We start from the raw sequence: 12471 nt of genomic DNA, 5'->3' as shown, positions 1-12471 counted from the left end.
ACTCTTTCTCCTGAAAACAGACACAGGTCTTAGTTCCAGTTGGAACTGTTGGTAACCTTGGTCACCACGCAAGATATTGTAAGCCAGGGTTAGGTCTATATGAAGGGAGGTGATGCTTCATTTGCAGAGATCAGACAATTGACCTCAAAGGGATCTGCTCAAAGGAAAAAAGTGGGGTTGAATCCTATCTTAAATCTCAACACTGGGAAAATTCAGATGTACCACTGAACTGTATATGCATATTTAGGGTTTATCTTTCCATCAACAAAAAGGGAAAGTATCTGTTCTAACTTGATTTTAGTTATTTTAGTTCTTTGTGAAAATAATAAAAATAAACTTTGTGCAATTGGCTTGCAAGGAGAGAGCGCTAACTCTTCCTGACCTTACTGTACTGTGACCTGGTTTTAAGATAGAAGCTAACAATCCACCTTGTTAAAATCAAAGATAAAACTCAAAGATCTGGAAATATCCTAGGTTTCAGCTAGACTTAACAGATGGGTCTGGCATCAGTCACAATCCTTAATTGAGGACTAAGCCCTATTATTAGGTATAGGACTAAGCCCTATTATTAGGTATATGCCTAAGGGAAATTCCCTGAACATTTCCATCTTGCCCATTGTACATTAACCATGTCTGTCACATGGACAAAGGAAAACTGAAAATAAAAGATTCTTTGCAATGTGATGATTTAAGGTGTTCATGTTAGTGGAGTAATTTTTACTTGCTGACAAAAGGGTTTAAATTCAAAGGGAGGTTTTTTGGTGATTTTTGGTTGTTTGGGTTTTGTTTGTTTTGTGTCAGGGTTTTTCTGGTTGTTTTTTGGGTTTTGTTTGGTTGGGGTTTTTTTAAGACAGTGCAGTTCAGCTTCCAGTTTTCTGTCTAGTTCTCCATCTGGATCTATACTTTCCTTCCCTCTAAAGCAGCTACTTAAATAAATGGAGCTAAATAAACAGAGGAGAGGGAACAGAGGGATATGTCAGCCTGGTAAACCTGAAGGCAATTTGGGCCAAAGAGACACAACAACCACACTCAGCAAATTTAGGGAGGAGAGGATGCTTGTTTGATGGGGACCTGGAACACATCCCAGCTGAAGTAGCCACTGTTCTCTGAGAGGCTGGATCAAAGCTGGTACTCCAAGCTCCTGACATCTGCTTTCCTTCATTCCCAACTATCTACTAGTTGTGTCTGCTGGTCGTTCCTGTTCAGCAGAATAGTGCCTGCAGTATGTCAGTTGTTGGAGACAATTGTAGCAGTTTGCAAGAGTCTGTAACAAAAGGCAGACTTGAAGTCTTCCCCTTTCCCTCAATACCTTTCTTCATCCAGATTCCTCAGCATAAGACCACGAGATACACTAAGTTAACCTGGGGACACTAAACAAGTTTGGATTGTCTTTTCACCGTGTTACTTATAAATACTGTTCTTGCCTTGCTTCTATTCAATTGTTTTTTAGATACGTGCCCCAAATAAAACAAATTATACAATCAAAATTTGTGTGTCTTCCCTGTATCCCTTCTGGTAAATTTATGCTGACACAGAATTTCTGCCCAGGGACCCCAGCCCTGTACTGTTCTCACACAGGCAGCTCTCTTTCTCCAGGGCTACACTTCATTATGGCAGGATTTTTTTATTATTATTTTTTGCTGGGTTTATTAGCAAATAAAGTTTGGCTAGTGATTGTATATTCCAGACTGTGCAGGTTTCTCCAGTGTTTTTATGTTTCACATTTAAATCTGCCATTATATCACACCCTTCCAAGGGACTCTCAATAATGTGTGAGGTTTACTTGGCTGGTGCTTTTTGTATTCCTGTTACTAGAGAGCTCAGCCTTTGGAATAGCGTTCTCTCTCTTTTTGTGGGAGCTTTTGTAGTATCTCATGGCCCAAATTAAGAAATAAAGCTTAGGCTGTGCATATGATAAAGATGTGGAGTAGGTCACAATGTCAGCAAATAAATGTGAGAAAACTAGAACCTGGAAAAGATTTTGGAAGAACTTTGATTCTTCATGTTTCTCCTCTAACCTGCACTGACCTCTTCCACACAGCAGTTTTACTTGTTATTTGCTCAGCTAAACATTGTCTCATACGTGTACAGAAATACTCTGTAAGTTCCATATCAGAGCCTTGAGCCTGCAATGCTTAATGCCTGTCTTCCTAAGCAACTGTCTAGAGCCTATTGGCCTGCTTGTGGGCAGAATAATTAGCTTTAGGTTTAATGCCTAAATCTTCAGCTTTTTGTGCCTGGTTCCATGCCTCTCAGTGCATCTGCAGTTCTTAAAATTAGTGGCTGCCTAGTTCTAGTTGGCAATCTTCAGGCCCTACTGCAGTAAAACTGAAACAATCAAAAGTCATTTTAATGACTATGTTAATGATTTCTCCTCTTCTAGCTCCTAGTACCTGAACAAATTCTAGCTCCTGGTGCCCTGACTGGTACTGCAGTATCAGTCCCATAGATCTCCAAGCTGATGCATTGACAGACATAATCTGTAGCTTTGGTGTTGAAAAAATGTATGGAAGATAAAAATACTTGTTTTCTCTTTCTCTTTTGCAGTGGTAGTTTACTGAACCCATAAAAAGTCAGAACATGTCAACCTGGCAAGGTCTGTTTGCCTTTGTTGTCTGTATAGGCTTTATTACCCAATCAACTGCGCAAGCAGAGAAGGTAGAGGTGACCTGGAGTTAGTGATTTCCAAATAGCCTTTTACATGGCCAAGGCCACCAGCAAACACGCATTCAATTTTATGAACTTTCTTAGAATAGTAGCACATGCAAGCTCAGATAGTGCTGCTGTCTATGCACAAGCACAATACCTAAGTATTTAATAACTAAGTTGTTAAATGCTGTTACAATAATAAGATATATTTATTATGGAGAAAACATTTTGCTAATAAGTTTGTTTAAGTCTACTCTTAGATGAATAAATGAGTCTCTTCTGTAGACTAACAACGCGATAGTCAATAATATGGATTTTTTAATACATTCAGAACATTTGTGTAGTAGCGGTAGCATTGTTATAGAAAGCTTGTCTACAGTTATAAGGGTATTTTAATTCCTGCAAGACAGGATTAGAAATCTTAAACTGTACTATCAGATAGGAAAAACTTCTTTGGATTAGGGTTTTACAGGTGAAACCAAGAAGGGCTTGCTAAAGATGCCGGTCTGATAAAATGAGACTTATCTTCAAGAATGAACTATATTATTGTTTGTTCAAAATCCATGTAGATTCTGCCAGTAACTTGTGCTTTTTGACAAAAGGAGAGTTTTAGGCTTTAAAGAGAAACTCGAGTATATTTGAAGGCCAGACTTGAATGTTAGTTAAGCAATTGATACACAGCTGCTAGTATCAGTAGAGTCCAGTTTTCCTTTCTGGTTTGCCCTTAAACAGAGCAGCCGATTACACACACGATGCAAGTTTGTCATAGCAAATCATTAGGGACAGATTTTTTTTTCTCCTTTCTTTATCTTGTCATTCTGAGGGAGGAACAGACTGTAATCTCTACCAGGTATTTCTTCTAGAAAAGCTTCGACAGATGTGACCATCAAAGATGCTGCCTTCTCACTCCAGCTGTCATTGTACCACAGAGCTTGCAGTTCACACTGCCCATGCAGGAGGCTGCCTGTCTTTCATTAATGTCATGGTTTTGTTTTGTATTCTTGCCTACTTGAGCATCTCTCACTGAAACTGAGGAAGTCTTCTGACAACATATTTTCGTTCTGTTCTCTCAGGAGCTCATCTATTATGTTACACCTCATCCATTTTATTTGGTTTTCTGCAGCTAATGCTGCTTGAGTCATGAGTTCCTTGAGTGGCTAATTAGGCTGATCATGTAGCCGTTTATTTGCTGCTAAAAAATTACCATTTTGAGGATAGATCTTAATAGTTTGTATCCCAAGGATTCACCTTCTTTCTGAGAGACAGGTTTTTGTGTATATCTAAGAAATCATTTGGAAGACTTATTGAAGTGGAAGAAAGGAAAAAAACCTCTTCCTCAACTCAAGTAGTGGAAGATTGTCACATTTGATGCAAAAATCACTAATGGATTCTGCTTTCTACAGTCTTTCAACTTCCTTTTTTGCCATCACTAAGCTAAATTTTTCATATTTAATCTCTTTTGTGTTGCTTCTTCATTGTCACTGCTCTGAAGGTGTTGGTGTCTCGATGTTTCTCAGCCCTAGTCTGGCCAGAATTAAAGCCATTCATCTGTAGATAGGTAAGATTTGCACTGGAAACATGAACCTATTCCCTTACTCAGTGAGCTAAAATACTGTGAGCACAGGGGATCTTTCTAGCGAAGTGCCATAGAGGACGTAAGAAGTGAATGGTAACTGCAAAGGACCTTGGTTAGCATGAGAGGGGGTGGTTGCTGGTTCTCTTGGCAATATGTTATTATGGACTTCATTGCTTTTCTGTCTTTTGCATGCTAGAACTTTGCTCTTGCTTTCCTCACCATTTTTGACTAAGTGGGTGATTATCACCTTTAAGTTCAGAGCACTTTAGCAGTATTGCCAACTCCCATAGTTTCATCCCAGTAATGGGATTTTAGCTGTCATTGCAGCTGATCTGTCAGCCCATGACATGCCAAAGGCTGCAGATACTGCAACCTAGCTGTAGGAGAACTTCCCCTTTATGTTCTTTCTTCTATTATTTTGTTGTTTCTGTGCTTCCTAAAGCAGAACAGCCAGACTGGATTGCTGCAGAAGTCAGCAAGACTTTGTTCCTTTTCCTGTGAGCTGATCAGGTTTTCTGGATGAGGAAGTTAAAAGGAAAACAACAAAAAAAGCTCCAGCAGTGAGAAGTGACTGTTTATGAACCTCCTCCTATGAGCACTGAATCAGTCCCTTTTTTTTACCCTGCTGCAGAACCAAGACTGGGATAAAAGGGATGAATCATGGAATAATTTAGGCTGAAAGCAGCCCCTTGTTCATCTGTGCCCTAGGGTTCTTTCACCCTAGCCTCCAGACTTAGTAAGGGACAAACAAATCTGGTTGCATTAAAACTCATGGTAGTACAGGAGATCTGTGGAGTTTCAGGTGTGAAATATGGAATATGAGGTAATGAATTAGTCTTCTCCAAGGGCAAGTCCTGCCTGACCAACCTAGTGGCGCTTTATGTTTCAGTTTTATATTACTGAGGTTGTCATTTAGGGTAGAATGTAGTCTTTACCTAGAAGATCTTTCCAGGTGTTTTCATGTTTCTTTAAAATTCTTCCTTTGAATGATCAATGTAATTTCTTTCTGAGGTTTGCGGGGGTAGTGATGATGAAGGCAGATTTTTCTTGCACCAATGAGCCTAGTGAGACAGGCTCTTTTTTCCTTCTGTAAGTAAAGATTGTTCTCTATTGCTTTATATTAAACAAACTAATTAAAAAATTCTTATAAGAAACATCTGCAGCATCAAACATAAATATCTAGAAGCATATCAGAATAAAGAGCAAGTAAAACAAGTAGTGTTATAAAATGAAAGTCTGTGTCTTTGATCTATGATTAGGAATTTGGATAGGCCTTCTCTGTAATATCTTAAAGTAAACAAAAAAGATTCAGCTCTGTACCTGAACTTTTACTGTAAAGGGGTAGTGCAACATGCATCTCACCCACTGCTTTGAACAGTATGGCTGTGGTAGTCATGAGACACTGCATAACAAAATTTAGTGTCAGCAGGCACACTGCATAACAAAATTTAATGTCAGCAGGCAGGAACATCTCTGTAGTTTGATGGATAGAAAATCATTCTTGGAATCTGCCCCACTGCATCTCTTCTGTGATTTCGAGTTAATAGAAATAGAGAATGGCACTTCCTGCCCTTATAGTAAAAGTTATAGAGGAGGCTTTCAAAAGCTGTTATCAGCATCGTTCTCAGGCCAAAGCCAAAACACAGCACTGCACCAGCTACTAAGAAGGAGAAACTGTTACAGCTGAACCCAGGACAATGGTTTACTGGTAGTCCTCTGCACAAAGGTTCAAGGTTGGTTGATGGTGCAGTTTGGTCTACTGATCTTTAGCAATAGCTGTAGTAGTGGAACACCTTAATAAGAGCTGTTCAAGGCCCTTTTCCAAGGCTGAACATTATCACCTAATAACTTTGATCAGAGTGGTAGCAAATATTTGCAGAAGTACATGCATGTGGATTCAGTCTGCTGTATTTTGTTTACAGCAGTAACTGTTTGGAATATGTTCCATCTGAGGTCTGCTCTTGAAATTGAGGTTCATGGTTTCCACCAAACCAGCATTCTTACTGGACTCTCCTCCTCTTCTTCTGACTCCATCCTATCGTATCTCCTGACAGTCACCCTGTCTGCCACTCCTTCCCTAGCCATTGTCCTAATACAACAGTCATCCAAATGTGGTGCTGTCCTGTCCTGCTACATCCATTAGTATTTTTGGTGCGAAGGTTGTTTATACTGGGATTCTTCCTCCCTTGCCTTCTTCTCCTGCAACCTTTATCCACCAAAGATAAACTGCTCTTTTTTTACTTTCAAGGAGCTTCATAGCTTAATCCTCACCTAAGTGTCATCTAGTACTGTCTAGTTCTCATGTTCTAGATCTGACTGGATCAAGATGCCTTAGTGTCAGCAATAAACTGGACATTAACCAACCCATTGGTCTCCTCAGACCACTAGCTAGCGTGTGCTGGCAATGCTGCCTCATTCATTCCTTGCCCTCCTCTAGAAACTACTCATGGGGCAAGAAGAGGCTGGCCCTTCAGCCCTTGCCTCTGCCTGCACCAGGAGCCGCAGCAGTTAGCTGGGGTCTTCTGAATTGCAGCCAGGCGTCTACCTTGTGGCATTGCAGTGCCTCCTCTTGGAAGCGAATGTCAGCCGTATGCAGATAGCTCTGCAGTGTAGCACATCTCTCTGTATCTCTATCTGCACCCGTAGCATCTGGCTGTGGTTTCTGCAGACTCTGTGGAATTCCTACGCTTTATCATATCACCAGATTTCAGGAAAAGTCCTTTACCTGTAGTCTCTTTACAGACATAGGACAATCTCTTCTAATTCCAGACACACAACTTCAATGGACGACAGTTGTTTTGGTCTGTTTACACAGGTTTGCTGTGTCTAAATATTATCTGTAAGAAGTTAATGTACTGAGATTATAATGCACAGTTAACAGAACTCATATAATTGACTGTTGCTTGCATCATTAATAGTTTCCCCTGTAATTATTTTACATCAGGTTTTAGTCATCATAAGGATATTATTACTTGTTCCAAGTTCTTACATCTGGGAAATGAAACAGCCATGAAATGAGTCAGTTCAACATGGAAGATGTATTTCTAGGGAGCTCCCTGTTAACTCTGCCTTTCCTGAGGCTTTGCTTTCTTGGGCAGAGCAGTCAAGATGAAATGTCACATAAAGCAGATAGATAGATAAGAAGTCTTTCCCTCAGTGTAAGGAGCAATTACCAAGGGAGCAAAGCTGAGGTCACCATAGGTCAGGAACGCCTAGTTCTCCTCTCACCCACTGGTTGTGCAATGCTCCTCATCCTCTGCTTCAAGCCAGCCATACAAGTTCATGGTGGGGAGCGATCGAGCTTTCACAGGCACCAAATGTTCGTATAGAATATAGAATCATAGAATAGTTAGGGTTGGAAAGGACCTTAAGAACATCTAGTTCCAACCCCCCTGCCATGAGCAGGGACACCACACACTAAACTATGTCGCCCAAGGCTCTGTCCAGCCTGGCCTTGAACCCCTCCAGGGTTGGAGCATTCACAACTTCCTTGGGCAACCTATTCCAGTGCCTCACCACCCTCACTGTGAAGAACTTCTTCCTTATATCTAACCTAAAGTTCACCTGTTTAAGTTTAAAGCCATTACCCCTTGTCCTACCACTAGACAACAATTTCCATCAATTCTCTTGCAGGCTCTTTTATACCTTTGAGGTGCTCCATGTGATATAGGCCAGACATCCATACAGACCATGGCTGAGACGGGACAGGGGAGCTGGCACAGACCTCTCTATAAGATGAGCAAAGGTGAGACTGGCAGTGGCACAGCCGGCATGGGCACATCACATGGGAGCAAGGACTGGGCCCTGCACCAGCAAGCACTTCGCATAGGGTATTTGCCAGCAGCCAACGCAAGAGCAGTGGCCTCACAGAGCCCTGCAGAACCTGGCAGAAACCAGTTGTTTCCTTGAAAAGTGCTGAACATGTATAGGTTGAGCACCTCTGAGGGCACTTACATTACTTAGGTGCCTTACAGAAATCCTGAGGAAGCTCCACTCATGCTTGCTATACTCCTGGACAAAGTGGATCTCTAGCCTGACCTTTTCCAGCCTATGGTCTTTAATGATGTCCTTGTGGGTGTTTCTGTGTCTCAAGTCTGCAGCTACTGGAGACTTTCCAATTGACTATTACACAAATGTTACTAAGAAATAATCACATGGCTCCTCACAGTGAAGAGCTCTCAGGAGTGATTCAGTCAGCCAAGGTGTTTTGACTTTTCAAACCCTCTATGGGATCCTGCTATCTGATGAGGTGGATTTCAGAAATTACTGTCATCCTCAGCAAGATAGGTAGGGTCATCAGGATCTTCTTATTGGTGAGTTACATAAAATGAACTTTTAATTTTAAAAATCTGTGGCTCTTGTGCATTGCTCTGAAGTGACCTCTCCTTTCATGACACATGGACCACTGAAGATCATTTGAAGTGTGTCCCACAGAGTTGTTTTTCTTGGCAGAAAACAAAGTCAACAACAGTTAGCAAGCTGGGTATTTACATTGACAGCAGTCCATTTAATGGTATGTAACCTTTTTCTGTTTAATTCTAAGTTTATTATAAGGCAATGACTGCTTTTACCACCAAACCCCCTGTATGCAGCTAGCCAAAGAGGGACAGACTGTAGGCACAATTATGATCAAGACCCCCTGTGTGCTGTTTAACCGTGTTGACCTTGTGGTGGTCTAAATGAGAGCAGATCCTGGCCCTATCTTCAGGCTGCTGACATGAGACTGTAGCACTCTGTGCAGTTCATGAATGGTAAATATCTATTTATGCTGCTACAGCTATCCATTTACACCAAGACCATGAATAATATCTTTTGAAGCACCCTACTGACAACTGACCTTTAGTTACCACTAAAATTTATTTCATGCTTTCAGAAAAAAACATCCCATGACTCTTCCTCTTTTTCCTTCCTCTTTTTTAATTTTTTCCCTTCAGAAACTTGTGTGAGAGGTCTTACACCAGTTCACCCTGATATTTCTACAGTAAAATACAAAAACTGTTTAAGAAGTTCGGGTAGGGCTTAAAAACCTTTGCTCAAACCTGCAGTCACCAAATCCACTGTGGACAAGCTGAAGAGTGGCTGCCTGAACTTAGTGGCAGCTCTGCTACTAGGTGCCTACAGTTCTGCTTCTGTTTGAGCCCAGAAGTGCTGTAGTTTTGACTGAGAAGAGCTGCACTTAGCACGTAGCTTTGGACCTCATCCCATTGGGATCCATGGACCAGGAGGTCCTCTCCCTCTGCCATTGGGTAGCTCCTCAAAGCATGATCAAGTTCCCACACAGTGCAGTGGCAACTTCATCTTTTTAAAATTCAGGCAGGGTGGTTTTACCTTCATCCTGTCAAGCAGCTGTAAAGAAGCAGCCCGCTGGAGGGAGATGACTCTGACTGGGGTAGTTCTACATGACTCTTAACATCCAGCAAAGGCTTCTCTGAGGTTATTTCTCTGTGGACGAATCCCAGCTGGTGAACAGCAGCTATGGCCAGCATGGTTTCAGATATGTAAAAGTGTACTTCGGTAAGGTGTGTTGTCTCATTAGCAAGATCATTGTGTCACCTCCAAGAACTCCATGATGAGGTAAAGATTTCTTCTAGCCAGAAAACTGCAAAGCATTTTCACTGCCAGGATTCCATCTGCTCAGCCAAAATGCCTCCTTCTGCTGGGTTATGAGCCACCTGCTCTCCATCAGCTGCCTGTGTCTTGCTCTTAGTTCCAAGATCACTTTGCAGAGGCACTTGGATAGCCCCAAGCAGAGCTCATGTGGGTCCAAAAAAGCTTTAGCATTTAAACTCCTTGGTGTGACTAATCTATAATGTGCTTGCGTCCCCCTCCGGTGGTACCCCTTACTCTTACCCTTCACAGGACAACCACAATGTTAGAGCCATTCCCTGGGGTGTAGGAGAGACTAGACTTAGTACCCTCCCCTACCTCAGGGACTTCAATCTCATGTCAAAAATTAATCTTTTCTCAGCTAAGAGAGCACTTTAGCTATAAAGGGTACCATCAGGGAGTCATGCAAATTGTCCTGTTGATTCTGTTCCATTTCTCAGAGAAAACAGGCTACAGATTACCTGAGAAAAGGCATGAATACCTGAGCTAACCTAGTGGTTAGGGTTCTCACATGGGAGTGAGGTCTTTGCCCTGCTTCTGCTTATATCTCTTTACACATTCTACCTAGTAAGTACGTAATGTGAAATACTCACCCAACCAATGGCACAGGCAGCCTCCTTCCCACCAGCCTGGATCTACCCAATATTTTTCTAATTGCTCATATTGTCTTTAGTCTTACTTTTTTGGTCTTCTGTCTTAAGAAAAGTATTGCTCTTAGGAGAGGCCCTATACAGAGTTGCCCTGTTACAACCTTGTGGTTGTCCATGACCCTGGCAAGGTAGATGACTATTGATTGCTGAAATATTTGATAATATTAGCTGAGGCATAGCAGCCACAGACTTTGTACTCTTTTCTCCCCTCACTCGCATCTGTGTGAACCTGATAACAGGGGTTTAACTGAGGTTAGAAGAGTAGCAGCCATGGCAGCAAAACAAAATACTTGTATATAGCCCAATATAAAAGAAGAAGAAATCCCTATCTGAAACCATTCAAACTGTTCATCTGTATGTCATTTGTCATGAATTGGAAGTGTAGTCAGGGGGTTACACTGGACCTTTTCAGCTGCATAACACTAGGTCAGCACTAAAAAGTGTCACTGCTCTGCAGAGTTCCCTGTAGATATGTTGATATACCCCTCTTGTTACAGGATTTCTGAACTGAGTAGAAAGAGATGGTTGCCTCAGTTGTTTTATACATTCAATATCAACCCACAGGCTATTGGTCCAGCCATTCATGGAGAATTGCTACCGATCTTCCATGTTTTTCTTACAGTTGGGTAGCTGAAAGTCAGATCAGCTCCAGGAGCCACTGAGTACTTGAACTTCTCACATATCAAGGGACCCAAAAGAAGACATTAAACCGCTGTCTGGAGCAGTCAGTTTGAAGGAGACAAGAGGTTGTAAAAGAAGTCTTAAATTTCAAGGGAACCTAGAATTAGTTTAGCAGTATTCTTCTTATATTTTGTTATATGCTGTTGTAATTCTGTGTTGAATTCCTTTTCATCAAGGAAGGATATTTTGCTTTAATTGTTGCATAGCCTCGCTACCCTCCAAAACACATGTTTTAAGCAGGGTTTGTTTAAGAGGGAGCAGATACTCTAACGGTAATAATATGTGCCAAGGCACATATTATGGCTTTCAGGTGTTCTCTAAGTCAGGGCTAGCTTGCACTGAATGTGCTATTTATAAATGTATATCAATTATACAAAGATATCATTGACAGAAGTATGAAAACAAGCTGTACCTAAACACTGGATGCTTCCCTTACCAAGAAAATCAAAGTTACAATTCAAACCTGCTTGCATTATATGTAATAGTTTAATATTATATATATTGCAAATAATAACAAATTGATGTTCTCTGTTCTTTGAAAATGAAAAATGACTGAATAAAATTACAAAGACAACACACAGGTAAGAAATAATCACACACTATTGAATCTTTTTATTTACCTTTGACTATTTAGCATGGTGGATAGCGAGAAAAGAAACAGATACATAATTTAAAGCAGTTCTAGGACTCAGTCCATAATTCCATGTTTAGGAAAAGCTCTGTCAGCTAGACTGGATGTCTTACCAGAATGTGAAACTTGAAAACATCTAAAAGTCCTGTGTCTCATCTTCTGTGATGAGGCTTACTTTTGAGTCAAGGACAAAAGGTCAGACCGTAAGTGCTTAGAAACAAAAATAGGATAACAACAATATTTCAAGTCCATTCGATCTTTTCATCAGCAGATGAGAAGAAAACTATCTCTTGTAGCCTGAAGATGTTTCATTAAGAAATGGACCTTTGTGACATCCAACCATCATTTGGAGCAAAAAAGGACAGGGATGTTAGAGAGAACCAAATTATATTATCCCTGGAGCAACTGTTCTTACGAAGATGCCACCACTAAAAATGAGATGTGTGGGCATACTACCCATGATAACTCTAATGGAATTAGACTAGAAGACCTAAGGAGTATGATCAATGGAGGCTGATGGAAATACGGAGGTCAGATAATGGTGCAAAATCCATGCTGACTGTTTATCCCCATATTGGCATTTGAGCTGGATAGTTTAAAGCTGAGTTAGGGGCTTTTGATGAGTGCACAAACCTTTGATAATGTTAAGACTTTAAAATGACAAACAGGCTAGAGAT

This window comes from Nestor notabilis, unplaced genomic scaffold, assembly GCF_000696875.1.
Source record: "Nestor notabilis isolate BGI_N333 unplaced genomic scaffold, ASM69687v1 scaffold183, whole genome shotgun sequence".
Lineage (NCBI taxonomy): Eukaryota > Metazoa > Chordata > Aves > Psittaciformes > Psittacidae > Nestor > Nestor notabilis.
This window is presented reverse-complemented; position numbering follows the sequence as displayed.